General features: G+C 40.2%; 1 protein-coding gene across 7 annotated transcripts in view; it reads right to left on the reverse strand.

Moving 5' to 3' along the window:
- The window catches only part of ATXN1 (ataxin 1), a 440,770-nt gene that overhangs the window by 214,975 nt on the left and 208,182 nt on the right, over nucleotides 1–17,613 (reverse strand). For 5 of the 7 annotated variants that reach the window (XM_073631107.1, XM_073631104.1, XM_073631103.1 and 2 more), the window contains exon 3: nucleotides 17,336–17,406. The gene's annotated coding sequence lies outside the window, so the exon portion shown is untranslated. Of the gene's footprint in view, nucleotides 1–4,534; nucleotides 4,585–17,335; nucleotides 17,407–17,613 lie in introns of all 7 variants that reach the window. The other 2 variants (XM_073631108.1, XM_073631106.1) reach the window with 1 other exon arrangement.

A 17,613-nucleotide genomic window follows, 5' to 3' on the forward strand; every position in this document is an offset into this window, starting at 1 on the left:
GCAGGTCCATATTACAGTGGTGGGCACTCTCCTGTCTGTTTTTATACACTGTGGTGACATCAACAAGCTGAAGTGATTAATTATGGGCTTTCTGCATATTCATATGTGTTGATTTGATCAATTGATTGATCATTTTTGTAGCGCAGCTTCTCTATTCCCAGTTATCTTTTAAAAAGTGTTTCCCAGTGCTACACCTTTCATCTAATTTCTAAATTACTGCATTTGTAAATTTCAGAAGCCAGTATAAAGGCATAGTAGTGGTAAAAAAAAAAAAAGCACTTGTGGGTTTAACTAATTTTTTTTGTACAATTCTCCTTTAAAAGGGCATGGCAGGGGGCCTGTCCTATTCCTACATACTTTTGCTAATAGGTGTCCGTTGTTCCTATCTCAAAAAGTTGGGAGGTATGTGTATGGTGAATACAAGGGTCATTCCCAAAGGGCACTTACCAATTCTGCTGGCTAAAATTTGCAGCAGGGACTGGAGATTGAAGCTATAACTCCTGTTAAATATTCACAGCGTTCGGCATATGCGCTCAAAACATCATTTTTAGTGTGGATAAGTAAACCTACTTGAGTACAGTTTGCAAAAACTTTGATGAATCCTGCTCGAACATTGAGAATTTTATAGCGAACTCCACTGCAGTCTATGGGAGGTAAATCTAGTTTTTCCATTTTAATCATCTGTAGGGCAACCAAGCTTTTGTCCAACAAAGTGGAGAAACATGGAAAACCTAGCGTTACCATGGAGGACATATACCAAAGCCAAAAAAATGTAATTACTAGAACTGGAGAGTGCAAAATCTGTGGCAGCTCTAAATAGAAACCAATCAGCTTTCAGTTTTTTTTGTCAAAGCTTAATTGAACAAGCTGAAGTTAGAAGATGATTGGCTGCCATGCAGAGCTGCACCAGATTTTGCACTCTCCAGTTTTAGTAAATTAACCCCAGTATCTTGCCTAACACAGCATTGTCAGCTTATACACACACTGACAATATGGCCGCTGCAGGCCCACATTTTCATAAAAGGTGGCTGGTTATCCAATCCTTCAAATTATTGGATTTTTGTCTGAGGCTGTAGGGTTCAGATTTAGATTTCATACACTGAGTTGGTTTACATTCTCAATGACATTGACACATTTTTAAAATGTATGATACAACATCATTCTGAGGTCACACATGCACACAGTCATAGGCCACCTTCCTTAAGATCGTAAGCGCTCTATGCATGGTTCACTTGAGCTGCCAAAATTTGTTTTTAAAAATGATACAAAATACAAGTCTTGGGAAGTAAAATTGTGATGGCCAGCACAATTTTACTTCCCAAGAAAAAAAGTAATTTTTAACTATTATGTATTATGTTATTATTGTTTAATTTTTATTATTTTATATATTTTTTTATATTGTTTTAGATTATTTTTATATAGAGGGCCCAGGGCAGTTGCCCCTTTTGCCCCCTTATAAATCTGGCACTGCTGAGATGCTAAGAAGTTTTATTGGTTGTTCCTTTTTCAGTGGTTTACTGGCAATTTCTTCAACCAAAAGTCCTGAGAAATCACTACAATACCGTGGTAGCCACATACAGACCAGGTGTTCTAGTGAGCTCAAGACTGAGCTGAGACACAAGGTATTACAGCAAGTAGGGTGATGCATAACTAAGAGCGCTGTGCAAAAGTAATTGACCCTGTTCAGTTCTATAAATCACTGAATCATAATTCCCTTTCCGAAGTAATGGGCTGTACACGATCCGAAAATCTGACGAAAAAAAAAGCTTTCAAATCGATCGTATGATAATCGGATCGTTAGTACAGAGCTTTCGAGAGCTGATCATTTCAGTTCAGCCGATATTATCTGATACCAGATCGTATGATTTTCTTTTAATCAGTACAGCTGTCATCCAAAAATACAATACAATTACACTACATGACATCACTTCCGATTTTTTTATTCTGTCGTACGGGAATTTTCGTAACTTTAGTAACCTCTCCATTTTAGATATGCGACTAGCATGCAAAAAAAAAAAAAAGGACGATCTGTCGTCCAATTTTCAGACCGTGTGTATGGGCCATAAGACTGGTACAAGAGCGATTAAAGTTATTTGTTATAATTACAGCAAATAGCACTTTTTTTCCAAGCACTGTTTTACTGAATAAGTCATTAACATATGTTTTTAACTCAAGTCAATGTTAAGTGTAGGTGGAAAATACACATTTGAAATCATTAAAAATGCAGCTTTATTTTAATGACAAGACAATATAAAATATGAAGAAGACTATAGATAAGATAATAGGCTGAGGTTAAACGGTCAACCAAGGGGTACTGTTATGAGGAAATGTATTTGGTTACTTTATGTGTTGCCACAAAAGAACATTATGTACTACTTATTAATCATACAAGAAAAAAAAGTGTGCCATAAAATTTTGAAGCTCTTCTAAAACATTTTTAGCTGGGAAGCTTTCCAGGCTGTATGTAAATTTTCTACACCCATTGGCCAACATTTTTGTTCTAGGTTCTACTATATCAACAGATGTATGCTTGTAGATTGGCCATCGAAAGTAGACAGGGTGCCATACATGCAGGGGCGTAACTACCACCATAGCGACCCATGCGGGCGCTATGGGGCCCGCAGCCGAGTGGGGCCCAGTGAGGATAAGAGCACCGCCGGCACAGTCTCCCAGCCAGGGGAAGAGAGAGGAAAGGAAGAGGCGAGCTGTCCGGATCAGCAGAGAGCTGAATTTCCGGATGTAAGAGCTTTCATTAGAACTTCCAGTGTTCCTGGGGCTCACGTCACATAGCTCCACCTTTTGGCCCGGTGCCTTTGATAGACAGAACGCCGATCCAATGCGGGACATGTGACGTCATCAAAGGCATCGGGCCAAGAGGTGGGGCTATGTGACGATGAGCCCCGGGAAGACAGGAAATTCAAATGAAAGCTATTACAGTCTCTGCTGATCCGGGTGGCTTGCCTCTTCCTCTGCATAGGTGGGGCTGTATGGGGCACAGGCAGACCAGGCTGTATGGGGGCACAGGTCACGCTGTATGGGGCACAGGTCATGCTGTATGGGGCACAGGTCACGCTGTATGGGGCACAGGTCACGCTGTATTGGGCACAGGTCACGCTGTATTGGGCACAGGTCACACTGTATGTGGCACAGGTCACGCTGCATTGACACTAGGGCAGCTGTGGGGGGGGGGGGCTGTTTGCAGGGGGGCCCCATACAACATTTTGCTATGGGGCCCTGCTATTTCTAGTTACGCCCCTGCATACATGGACACAGATTCATACATTTCATTAATAACTTTACTTTATTCAACTATCACACAGAGTCTTCACAACAATACATAAAGTTGTCTGGATGGAAATGTTTTAATGTTTATTCTCACTGATGAATGTACTGTTCCACATTTGGAAAATAAATCATATGTGTGTCAACCATGTGAAGAATGTTTCAGTGGTCAGATTATTTAGTGGTGAATATTGGATATAAAATGCATTTACACTTGTTTCCCCAGTGTTCCACAAGCCCAGTGTGTTCTTTTGATGCTGTATAGACTTGTGCTTACCAAAACAACAAAAGAAGACTCTTTTTAAAAGTAACTGGTACCAGGGCCATGACAAGGGGTGGGTGGGAGGGACGGATGCCCTGGGCACCGTGGTATCATGAGTGGTGGGGGGCGCTGCAAGGAGTTTGGGGGGAGGCAGAGGGAGTATTGGGGGTGGCAGGGGGTATGAATTGTCCTGTAGGGAGTTGTGCTAGTAGGGATGATTGGGGGGGCAGTTGTGCTAGAAGAAATCATTTTAGGGGGGTGGGTTTGTGCTAGGAGGGTGGATTATGGGAATTTGTGTTGGGAAAGGGGGATGTGTGCTGGGAGGGGAAATTTGAGGAGTAGAGAGTTTGTGCAAGGAGGAGTGATTTTTTTTGGGGGGTTATTTGTGCAGAGAAGATTTAAACTGGGAGGGAGGATGATGGGGGGGATTTGTGCTAGGAGGGGGGATTTCAACGGGAGGTGCATTTGTCCTGGGCGGAGGGGAAATTTATGTTTAAAGGGTAAGCATCATACATCTTGAAGGGGGGGCAGTTTGGCATGTTCGTTCTGGGCTCTAGATCACCTTGTCCTGGCACTGACTGGTACTGAAAAAAATATGGACCAGTGCTTGCTTCCTTCTAAAAATGCTAGTTACCTGACTGTCTCTGACTGTGTCACTTTAACAACAACAGCACCAAATAAAAACCGCTGACAGGCAGGGCTATTTGTAAGAAAATAGGTGCAGGTACTGCCCCCCAGAGAAGGGTAATTCCCAATGATGGATGTGGCCAAATTGCAACTGGAGGGTCACTGGGAGGGTCTTAAAGGGGCATGGTTAAATGAAACCCAAGTCTACCCACTGTATACACAGAACACATATACCACAGTCGTACCCACTCAATATGCTTTAATCACTTTGCCACAAGCAGGAGTTTAACAGACACATATAACATTTAGAACAAAACTTTAAAAAAGACAAAACTCTTTTTGTACATATGCTTTTCAGCTCACCTTAAATAAGAACCTCATGAAATAGTCAATGACTATTTAGCAGCCAGCAACTGTTGAGACAATAAACACTTTGGTCAGACCTATGTAATATAAAATATAGCATTAGGAGTGCAGTGGTCTGAAGTATGCCATATATAGCCCAGTGTACAGAGTGCAGTGGTCAATAGTATGAAAAGTGTATATAGTGCAGAGCTCAGGAGTGCGTAGTGCACACGTTGCAGGGCTCAGGAGGGCATGTCGCACAGGGCTCACTAATGTGTGCTGCACAGGGTACAGGGCTTAGAAGTGCATATTACACAGGCTGCAGGGCTCAGGAATGCACGTTGCACCAGAAACAGAACTCAGTAGTGTGTTCCACAAAGTGCACGGCTAAGGAATAGGTAACCCACAGGCCAGTGTACTACCAAAAATTACCTCCTCCAGTACACAGCTCTCCCCCTAATGACAGCTAATGAGCTCATTCCTCTTGCTAGGGGGGGCCAGGCCTGTACCAGGCCTGTACCAGGCCCGACCAGTAGCGCACAGTCCAGTGCCAGTGCCAGTATGCAGTACTGGCATGTTCCAAAACAAAAACAGGTCTGCTGACAGGTATAAAGTGTATGCATATAAACGTGCCTACAAATATCTACAGCAGCTTTCTACACCCCACTCTGCCCAAATGTGGGGCTCTTCTGATCAGACAAAGCTATGGAACTTCCTAAAAGTGTTAAAGTGTTCCCAAACCCACCCACCTCCCCCAGATTTTTATGTAGACAAGGAAGACAGAACATCATATTAATGAGCCATTAAGAATGCATTGGTTGTATGAGGCAGGAGGTGATCTCTGACACTGCATTCAAATAGAGTGGGGACATTGAAAGCTACTGCACCATGCAGCACATTTTTTTCTTAAATTACTGTCCTGGATTAAGCATGCAGGAATTTGTTCACAGTTTCAGGTTATGTGTGTAGTAACCATGCTAAGTGTTTCTAGTTACAGTGCTTTTAAAGGCTTGGTGTGACTTAGTTGTTTTTGGATTGTGGATTGGCAGTCAGCTTTTGGCAGGGTACCAGCAAGCATGTACGGGAACCACAAGCAAAGTGAAGATGGCTACACATCCATTTAAGGACCACTGTACACACAAGCTCTTTTCATAAGATCGCTGCTCATCTACTGTATTCTACAACACAAATACACAGGAATCTGTGATTTCACTGATCCATAATAAAAACAATGATTATTTCATGAGCCAACACAATACTGCTAATAAATACACACAAAGCAACTTTTTACACCAAAACCCGACAACCTGCTTCTCAGCAGCTGCACTTTAAGTCATGGAATAAGGATGAAATCTGACAAGAACAGAACATCTAATTAGTGCAAAATATATTTTTATCTGCTCTGAGCATCAGAGCTTTGCCAGACTGTGAGAAGGAAATATTGTTTCCGCTACTCTAAATCCCAAAATCCACAGCAGGGCTGAAAGCCTGGCTCTGTCTCATTCCAAACGATGTAGTAAATTGGAAAAGTGATCCATAACCATTTGTAACAGACGTACAACTAATTTAAGACTTCTTGTTGTTTGCAACGTCCCTCTAGGAAGGTATAAAGAAAAACAATTTACATTCGCTTAGGAAAAGAAAACTGAAATTTGAGCATTTTTCAGAATTAAAAATTCTCAGTGCAAGAAAACTGGGCTAGCTTTGTGTAATATATACAGGAGATAAAAAAAAAAAAAAAAAAGAGGAAAGGAAAGCATCCGTGTTGAACATAGTGATTAGAGTAAAAGCAAAAATTATGTGAAGGAGAGGAAAGAAGTGTTTTAAAGCCAAGGGGGCTTCTATATTCAGATGTCAAAGTCTGCATACGCCTGCAGTTGCTAGAGTTCAATCCTGACTGGTACCACCCTAAAGAAGCTACAAACTAATACGTTACACTCATTCAACTATTTTGTTATTTGCAACATCCCTCCAGGATAGTATAAAAAAAGACTGGGGTAACTTTGTGTACCATATACAGGACATGATAAAATAAAGGAAAAGAAAAAAAAAAAAAACATCTGTTGCACATAGTAACCAAAGTAAAAGAAAAAAACTGAACGCACTCATATGTGAAGTTGGAGAGGAAACCAATTTTTCAAAGCCAAAAATGGCATCTATATCCAGATGTGGACTTTGCATATGCCTGCGGTTTCAAGAGTTCAATCCTAACTAGTACCACCCTACAGAAGCTGCACAATCAGCGTCTGTCTGTTCAACCAATCTCCAGCTATCAATTAGACAGTGCAGGTTACAAATAAAAGAAATGAAATATACATAAACAACAGAGAGACGAAATGCCAAAAAACAACAGTAATATAAAGTGCATGCGATTAATATGATTTTCATTTGTCAAAAGTAGTACATAATAACGAGAATGTCAGGCGTTATGCTTTAGCAAGTCAACAAGATCACACTTAGGAAAAATATAAGCAATGATGTTATCCACAGTAATCAAATGCTTTCTTTCAGTTGGTTCCTTATAAAAAATAGATTGGCTGCTATTTACAACACCTTTTTTCCCCAAAGTTTTATAAATAAGATGTCTGAGTCTATTATTTAAAGTGTATATTGGCTGTAAATAAAAAAGTCTACATAAAACAGTTACTAATGCAATTGATATGATTAATGAGTAAATAAAATAGATGTTTTGTGGTTACAATATGTTACAATATAAAGGACATAGAAAACCGACTTACCAGTACCCCTTAATAAGTGCCTGTTCACATTTGCCACAACTGTCGGCTTTAGCGTCTGAGCTGGTCCTCATTTTGTGACATTTGTGGGGGTCCGTGCCTCGCGTTGTTACAGCACAAGGCACAGTTTACCTTTTAATTAACTTATTGAATTGTTAATGCGATAATCAATTCACTTCTATACACAGCAGCAGAGCTGCAGTGCAGAAACGGATAACTAGCGTTGATTGGGTGCAAAAATGCCAGGAACCATATATATTGTGAGCGTGTCCTAAAGGCGACATTGTAAAATGCAACCCTGATAACCATTTCCATATCTACTAACAACCTTTTAAGAATGCTTTGTAAGGATTACTTACATTAAGGCTCCCCAAAGTGGTCAATATTGACCCCCAAGGGGTCACTAAGATGGCTAAGGGTTAAAAAGGGGTAAGTAAGTGTATGGGGCTCAATTGGTGGAAGATAAACAAAAAAAAAGGTCAGTTGCAGTCAGTTAATCTTTCCAGACCTCTCTAAAGCTCCAAGCTTGTCCCTAGACCCAAAGGCATATAATAGTGAGACAATGGGGTTGATTTACTAATGGCAAATAGACTGTGCACATTACAAAGTGCAGTTTCACTCTGCAAGTGCAGTTGCTTCAGAGATTAGTAAATGAGCAGATGATCTGCTGACTAGTGACTACCATAATCCAATCGTGTGCAAGCAACAACGCTGTTTTTTAAAAAATTTTACTTGCATGTGATTGGGTATTCTTTGCAAAGTGAAGATTTACCTCTGTTACTAAGCTCTGGATTAACTGCACTTGCAGAGTGCAACTGCAATTTGCAAAGTGCACAGTCTATTTGCCTTTAGTAAATTAAGAGATTATCAACTCCCAAACATTGATTAAATGAAAATAATAAATACTACTACATTTATTTATTTATATATATATATATATATATATATATATATATATATATATATATATATATATATATATATATATACACTGTATTTATTGGCATATAACACACACTTTTTCACCCTGAAAATTGAGTGCAAAAAGCGTGTGCATGTTATGCACCAATACTTCAATTATAGCTGCGTCGTAGGGGACAGGGAGGGGGGTGGGATGAGCGGCGTCAGATTACATACAGTGAGAATCTCCTGTTTACTTGGTGGCCTCGGTAATAGGAAGTCACGTCTCCTGGGAAGCCATTGGACCACTGTTCTGTCCATCATAGGAGATTCTCGCTGTATGTAATTTGCTGGTGCTCGTCCCGCCCCCTCCCTGTCCTCTCTAGGCTGCAGATGGGCATCGATCAGATTGCACTGATGGCAATGGTGAGGCTGCTGCATTAATGGCAATGGTGAGGCTGCTGCATTGATGGCACTTGTGAGGCTGCATTGATGTGGACTGATGAGGCTGCATTAATGGCACTTTTGAGGCTGCAGATAGGCTCTGACCCTTATTTTGCTTCAAAGTTCCTTATTTAAAAGATTAAGTTTTGTTCCTGAAACTTACCTCTTCAAATGAATGTGCGTGTTTTATGCCTATGCGTGTTATACACCGATAAATATGATATATATATATATATTTATATATATATATATAAATATATTTATATTTATATATATATATATATATATATATATATATATATATATATATATATATATATATAAGAATTTAATAAAAAAATATTTTATATAGATAGAAAAAAGACTGCCCAGGTGCACTCACGGCAAGTGGGTACAAACAATCTGATATATATATATATATATATATATATATATATATATATATATATATATATATATATATATATATATATATATTATACACACACACAGTATATACTGTTTGATCTTTTGATCTAGGTGTTATTTCTAGCATTACATCAACACACTTTACTTGGAACAACAGTGGATGCTTTCACGCATGTTTCTGTGTGGGCCATGGCTTCTCCAAAGAAAGTAACGATATTCAGAAGCCTTCGATTGCACAGTGGTGCAGTGGGGGGAAACAATCAAAGGCTCACCCAACCAAACAGGCAGGAAGCAGCTGCAACCACTGAATCAAGCCTGTAAGGATTAACAGTACATAATACTTTCACTATAAAAAAAATATAGAAATAGGAACATAGAAAAAAATATAGAATATATAAAAAATATCAGTTCATCTTTCTTTGTTTTAATGAACAGCCTAAAATGAAACAGTGTTCTTTTTCAAGTATTCTTGAATCCAAGCAAATAGTATATTATATATTAAGCCCTAGATAAACTTACATAACGGCTACTGAATGTATAGATAATATCCAATCTCAGAGAAACCCTTGATATTGCTTTGAAGTGACTTGAATTTCTTTGCATGAATTCTGTTTGAAAAAGAACTGTAAGAGAACTGGTCAAATTGCTTGTTAAAAGCTTTTTTTGGCCATACTTCTCATCTGGGTCACAGGATTGCACTTATTTCCCAGCTGATGTCACTGAGCTGGTCCAGGCTCTGCAGGAATCCTGACAATAATGTCAGGATCCACCCAGGTCACTGACTGGCAGCTGCCTCAGCCTCTCAGTGCTCCACCGGGAGCCTGAGCCAGCTGCTACTGCCTCCTCCACAGCCCGGCGCTCCAGTGAGCAATGGAGGGGCAGAGCAGAGAGCTAGTGACTACTCAGGAAAGACCGAGAACTGAGCAATTAATGGTCATGTGATTGATAAGTTCTCGGTCTTAGAGGCGGCGGGGGATCAATGCTGCAGCCATCTAGGTGAGTATGTATGTTTATTTTTTTCCAAACTGGCACTTCTCTTTTAAGATTTTTTTCCTTAATTAAAAATGTAAGTACGGTCAGATGAGGTGAGGTGAGTATGTATGTTTATTTTTTTCTAATCTCACACTTCTCCTTTAGGGGAATTTAAGTAAGTTCAGATAGGGATTGCTGCTTCTTCATTTATGTGTTTTAAGAACATATTATTTTACACAGCCCCCCCCCCCCCCCATCCAAAGGATATGGGGAAGAGGGGAATCAACCAAGCATATCAAAAAGCTATGACCACGATCATAACTGCAAGATGAAAATGCCATTCACTTATAATACCCTTAAAGTGTGAAGTTAGGGTCTACTATCTTCAACTGAAATGTGCTTAAAGTCAAATGGCAGGAGGAGAGCTTTGGGGTACTCTGCAGAACGCTGTTAGCGGTTCATTTAAGTGGTTCTCTACCTCTTGACCTGAAAAATGCAGTTCTGTTCCTCAGCTGCATATCTGCATAAGTCATTTCTGATCAGATATGCTGACAAAGGGATGGAGGGAACGGGGAGAGGTCCTCCAGCACATAGCCTGTTATTAACAGCCTCAGTTGTGCAACTTTCTCTATGAGATTGTGTAGAGGGGGATGTGTCCTTTCCCTCCATTCAGGTCTCAGATTACACTCATCTCTCCTCTCTCTGCTATATACTTTAAATGGATGTAGAGAAGACAACGCTACAGATAAACAGGTACAACTTATGTAGGAGGATTTGTTTAAATTCTCTCTATCCCCTGGGGCTAGACACCTTACAGGGTATATGTAAAGGCAGCCCATACATTAGTCTTTATTTTCCAAAGGGTTGGACAAAAAAAAAAACTGACCCTATTCCCTCATACACACATGAAAGTGAATGGGGGAATCTTCCCACTAAGCTATTGTATTCTGACAGTGGGGAGACTTCCCCCAAACACCGCGTCACATTCGGGGGACAGTACTGCTGAAGAATTCGATCCATTCACGAGGCTGTACTATACCCACCCTGCATTCCACATGGTTCCAACTTAAAGGGGTTGTCAACCTTTGTGTTTTTTCACCTTATGCATCCTATGCATTAAGGTGAAGAAACACCTGGCAGTAACCGGCCCTCAGCCACCCCCCCGTTTTACTTACCTGAGCCCTAGAACTTCACCCGATGGGGATGCACTGTCTCTCTGCCCTAGGTTTCCCGGCTCTTGATTGGATAGATTGATAGCAGCGCTGGCTCCCGCTGCTGTCAATCAAATCCAATGATGCGGGTGTCGGGGGGTGGGGCCGAGTCCAGCATTCGGCGGCTATGGATGCCAAATGCTGGACTCGGGAGCGCGCCCGCAAGGTAATTCCCCGGGAGAGCGCTTCTCCTAGGGGGTTATCTGATGTGGGGAGGAGCCGCGAGAGCCACCGGGGGACCTTAGAAGAGCAGGTTCAGGGCCACTCTGTGCAAAACGAGCTGCACAGTGGAGGTAAGTATGATATGTTTGTTATTTAAAAAAAAAAAAACTAACCCTTACAATCACGTTAAGGGCTTACAACTACTTTAAAGCTAGGCAGCAGGGTAACTAAATATTGTCTAAATACAAGAGGTATGTGTATTCTTACTTGAATCCTGGTATACCTGTTGTATTTTTCTTCAAATCTGTGCAATTATCCAGGGTAAAACTTTGCCTCTGTGCAGGATATTCCCATATTAAAACCAGTCACGGCTGCTGTCTTTCCATGTGCAGGATAACTGGTCTTGTATCCACCCCCTCCTGCAGTTTTCAGCAGATTATTATTATTATTATTATACAGTATTTATATAGCGCCAACAGTTTTCGCAGCACTTAACAAAGCAGATATCTTGTGGTGGAGATGCTGGGACCTTCCCACAGCTCTGCTCTATGCACAGGCTATGTACAGCACAATGATGATATCACCACTACTTTTGCTAGATAATTTCTGGCTTTGCAAAGGCATTAGGTCCCCACAAGGATATAAATCCTTTGTGGCTATCAAGGAATATATTTAATGAAAGTTTTTGCGCTCGGATTTGGGCTTTAACGCAGTTCAAGGATTCGTTTGCCCTGTTTTAATCCATAAATATTAGGGCTCATTCAGATGGCAGAATAGTGCTACGTGCAGAGCCAAATAGCAGATACATGTGTATCCACAGTGGAGCTGTGTGGAGGCAGCCTCAAGAAGTGGATGCACCCGCAGTGCCAGTAAAGACACAAATGCATGTCAAAAAGTTTGATATGTGGGCAGGGGCATTGATCTCAAAGCAGAGTGTTTGTGTTCGGATCGGTGTACCCAATCCTGCTCACATGTCAAACTTTGACATGTGATTGTGTCCGTGCCATCACTGCATATACATCACTCATACCTCCCAACTGTCCCTGAGTTCAAGGGACTGTCCCTGATTTGGAACAAAGTCCCTCTGTCCCTCATTCCCCCTCATTTGTCCCTCATTTTGGTCTGATCCATATAATTGTATATAAAATGCACTATTTATCTTTCAAAAAATGTTTTCCGGTGCTAAACCTTTCATTCAATTACTAAATTGCTGCATTTGTAAACTTCAAAAGCCAATATAAAGGAATAGTATTGGTAAAAATAAAACACTTGTGGGTTTAACTAATACTTTTTTTTGTAGTAATTCTCCTTTAAGGGGGCGTGGCAGGGTGTGTGTCCTATGTCTACATACATTTGCTAATTGGTGTCCCTCGCTCCCATCTCAAAAATTTGGGAGGTATGCATCACTTCTATTGGCTGCCTGCATGCAGCTCCAGTGTGGATGCACACTCAGCAGCTGTGCACAGAGGACAGCACTAATCTGCCATCAGAATGAGCCTTTACAAGCAGTCTGTATGTGATTTCTATATAAAGAGATCAGCCACAGTCATCTGCATTTCTACACAGTGGAAACTGTCCACTATTTAAAGCAGTATTAAACCCGAAAAACAAAACATGTAATATTCTGCTGTTTACCAAGATGTGGTGGCTGTATTTGTTTATTTCTATTAAACTTTTTTTCCTTTATTTTCACCGGTAAGAAGTTTTATATACTCTTTCATGTGATTGAGTATCCTTAACAAAACTAGCACTGCAGTCTTACTAGATCATTCATGTACAGTACTTGCCTTTGAAAACTGACATTTTGTGTAAAACTTTTGTTCCTGTTACATTAACTCATGACAAAAAGAGAGATGATAATTGTCTATTATGGCTTAAAGTATAGGATTTGCTAAACCTAACAGCAGCATTTTGAATTTTGAAATCTCTATAATCAGACAAGATAATTGTTGTAAATGTTTCAATATACCCGGTTGAATACAATAATCTTAATCTAAAGAGTTTTCAGAAGTGAAGAAATTCTGCCGTCAGTATTTTCATTGTGATATGTAAACCTATGTAACACAGCACTCTGAATAAGGATGCCTTGCAAAATAACTCCAATCGTATGCATAACTCCCAACTTTTTGAGATGGGAATGAGGGATACCTATCAGCAAAAGCATGCAGGCATAGGACACCCCCCCTTGCCACTCCCCCTTAAAGGAGAATTGTACAAAAAAACAAGATTGGTTAAACCCACAAGTGCTTTTTTTACCCCTACTATTCTTTATATTGGCTTTTGGAATTTAAAAATGCAGCAATTTAGAAATCTGATGAAAGGTTTAGCGCTGGAAAACATTTTTTTGATAGATAAAAAGTGCATTTTATATACAACTATATAGATCAGACCAAAATGAGGGACAAATGAGGAAGAATGAGGGACAGAGGGACATTGTTCCAAATCAGGGACAGTTGAGAGCTATGCGTATGATTGATAGTTACATACAGTACAGAGGGGAGCAAAGTAGGACAGCCAGCGGGAGAGGCAGTCCTTCTATCAGAATATGCTGGGGCACATGAAGAAGTGTCTACCAACAAATATCTAGTACTTCTAGACATGAAAGAGCAACCATACTCCCTATATACTCATGTAATGGCGGTGGTGTTTGGTGGTTGTCCCAGCTCGGTCATATGGAAGTAGTGAAATGGTCCTCTAATTAGGGTCTCTCCGAGTGTACACAGGGCATCCTTTCCTTGCTTCCATTGTCTGAAAGGAATGGTAGGGAGCAAAAGAAAAGTGCACATGTAATGCAGGGAAAGCTGGCCTTATAGCAAACTTGTTTGTTTGCCACAAGAGGCCCAAAAGTTTCCATAGCTCCCAACTGTCCCTGATTTCGAGGGGCTGTCCCTGATTTTGAGCAATGTCCCTCTGTCCCTCTTTCCTCTTCATTTATCCCTCATTTTGGTCTGCTCTGTATAGTTGTATATAAAATGCACTTTTTAACTTTCAAAAAGTGTTTCCCAGTGTTAAACCTTTCATCCAATTTCTAAATTGCTGCATTTGTAAATTTCCAAAGCCAATATAAAGGGATAGTAGTGGTAAAGAAAAGCACTTGTGGGTTTAACTAATATTTTTTTGTTTAATTCTCATTTAAGTAGGCGTGGTAGGGGATGTGTGCTATGCCTATATACTTTTGCTAATAGGTGTCCCTCGTTCCCATCTCAAAATGTTGGGAGGTATGCCAAAACACCAATATGATATGCATGCCTAAAAATCCGAGGGGGTCTGATATTTTTTTCTACATTTTAGCAGCAAAGTGATCATTGCAAATTATACTTTTAAAACTGGACCTAGAAAACAAACAATTCATAAACTAGTCCCAATCTACACCCAAGACATGGGGCCTGTTCACGCCAATTGTGGTGCAGGAAACTTTGCCACGCCATACAAAAGCACACTCCCTTGTTAGATGAAGTGCAATTGTTAATGGCACTCAAAGCTCACCCAGCAAAAATGTGTGTGTTGCAGCCACCAGAGTGCATGGTACCGCAGCACCATGCATTTTGCTGCAGCGTGATTTTAAAAGTCACGACTGCAGTATGTTTTGCTTGTTCATGCTCGTTTGGGAGCCACTGAAATGAATAGGGTGTCAAAAAAATCCTGCTCGGGAACGCGCACAAATACGCACATTGTGGTGTAAATCGGCCCTTAACCACTTGACCTCCGGAAGATTTACTCCCCTTCATGACCAGGCCATTTTTTGCGATAAAGTACTCATTTACTTTAACTGACATTTCAGCGGCCATGCAACGCTGTACCCAAATTAAATTTATGTCATTTTTTCCCACAATTAGGCCTTTCTTTTGATGGTATTTGATCACCTCTGGGTTTTTTTTTTGTTTGCGCTATAAACAAAGAAATCGACAATTTTGAAAAAAAAAAAAAAAAAAAATATTTTTTTACTTTCTGCTATAAAAAATATCTGATAAAAAAAAATCCCAATAAGCGGATATGTTTGTGAAAAATTTATAGCATCTACAAACTATGGGATATATACTGGAATTTTTATTTATTTATTTTTATGCTGCTAATGGTGCGATCAGCGACTTATAGCGGGACTGTCATATTGTGGCAGACAGTCTTACATTAACTGACATTTTTGACACTTTGTGGGAACCAGTGACACCAATACACTGTACTAATGACACTGACTGGGAGGGGGTTAAACATCTAGGGTAATCAAAGGGTTAAATGTGTGCCTAAGCAGTGTTTTTGTGTACTATGTGTGCTGTTTTTACAAAGGGATCTGATGGATTTTCTTTCCCTGCATTGCAGCTGACAGAAAAGAGCTCTGCCTTGTTTACATCCACTGGCCGGCACCTGCTGATAGGCTTGTGCTGTGTCTAATCACAGCGCAGCCGCGGTGCCGGCGGCACATGCGGTGCGCATGTGCCGCCGGCACCGCGGCTGCGCTGTGATTAGACACAGCACAAGCCTATCAGCAGGTGCCGGCCAGTGGATGTAAACAAGGCAGAGCTCTTTTCTGTCAGCTGCAATGCAGGGAAAGAAAATCCATCAGATCCCTTTGTAAAAACAGCACACATAGTACACAAAAACACTGCTTAGGCACACATTTAACCCTTTGATTACCCTAGATGTTTAACCCCCTCCCAGTCAGTGTCATTAGTACAGTACCCGGAAGTCCTGGATCACGTATTAGGTACGTGATCCAATGCAGGAGAGCCACCTTGCCACCGTGTACATCTAAGTGATGCGGTCGACAAGCGGTTGCATTGGAACTAAGCCCATCACTTTTAACTGTCTCTTCAAACATTCAGGGCATGCTGTGAATGATAATTGCTAGTGCTCTTAATTGAACTATCAAGCCATCAAATGACTGGTGTCATAACTGATCACATGTGAGGAACCATGGTAACTGCAGATCAAGCAGAGGCTAAGATGGCAGCTTCCTTGGCTGTAAAGGAGAGGAGGGTTTAGTATCACTTCAACTTGTTAAACGTTTTGTAAATTATTAAACTAAATTTTAATTCAGAATTAAGGTTCTACTTCAAAGACACATCTGGACTAGTAACTGAAAAAGAATATAGGTAACAACCAAAAAAAAAATACAGTGCAAATGTTTATACACCATTTTCATGTCGGTAAAGGACATAGATATTATCTATGCCACTGAATATCGTGCCCCAAATTTGAACATACTAAATTTCTTTTATGTAGTTGCTGATGTCCAATCTATTTTTCTCTCCTTGATACACTCCTTCTTGTTTCCTCCTGCAATCCTTATCAGAAAATATGTTCCAGTGAAAACAGTGAATCAGATGGGAATATGTGGTTTCCATGAGGCCACAGAAAAGGCCCAAATGGATTAAGTGCTTCAAGAACCAAGACAGCTGAAAAGTTAAATGTTCTTTTTGAAGAGATTACGGCCTGCAGAGAGAATACATGAAAACCATGGTTCTTTGACTCTCGGCTGCTCCCTATTATAGATGCATATCCGCAATATAAGGAAAAAATAATGCTATAGTGCTACACAAACAACACTGACAAGAAAGGAGGAGGGCACATACTGTTGGGTCTAGGCACATAAATGGCCACATGGCTTTAATTACACACTTGAGTTAATTTAGTACAGAAATTAGGGTTGTTCCCAAGTAAAATGGATGTTTACTAAGCAAATAAGATGGCTGTAGCTGTGTTCGTTTTGAATACCCAATCATGTGCAAGGAAAATTAGGAAAAAAGGATTTGCTAGCAGATGATTAGGTATTTAAAGTGAACACAACTTAAATTTATTCGCTAACATTCCCTTTGCTATTAAACAGCCTCTATTCCTTTACTGGGCCTGGGTAAACTATAAGTGGCCATGCAGATTCAGATAAATATGATGTTTTTTTAGACACATGTTTAATCATATTATTATATTAAAAGCATACCCAAAATGACATTTTAACAAAGATCATTTTAAATATGCATAGTATGACTTACCAGTCTCAGTATTCTTGGCATCACTGTATATGTGTAGTTTATGAGGCTTGTCTACCAACATTTTCAGCGCACTGTAAAACAAACACATGGCCAATGTATGAGTAGAAAATAAGCATACCTCATCATTCATAGTAGTAGCTTCAGCAATCTATCCAAAACCAAAAGAAAAAAAAAAAAAACATTTTGACAGGAGCTGCACTCCTGTCAAAATTCAAAGTACAACTAAAGGTAAAACTTTTTAATTTTGGATAGAGAAAGAGAAGGTTATAACCCCATGC

The sequence above is a fragment of the Aquarana catesbeiana genome, linkage group LG05, assembly GCF_042186555.1.
Source record: "Aquarana catesbeiana isolate 2022-GZ linkage group LG05, ASM4218655v1, whole genome shotgun sequence".
NCBI classification, from domain to species: Eukaryota; Metazoa; Chordata; class Amphibia; order Anura; family Ranidae; genus Aquarana; species Aquarana catesbeiana.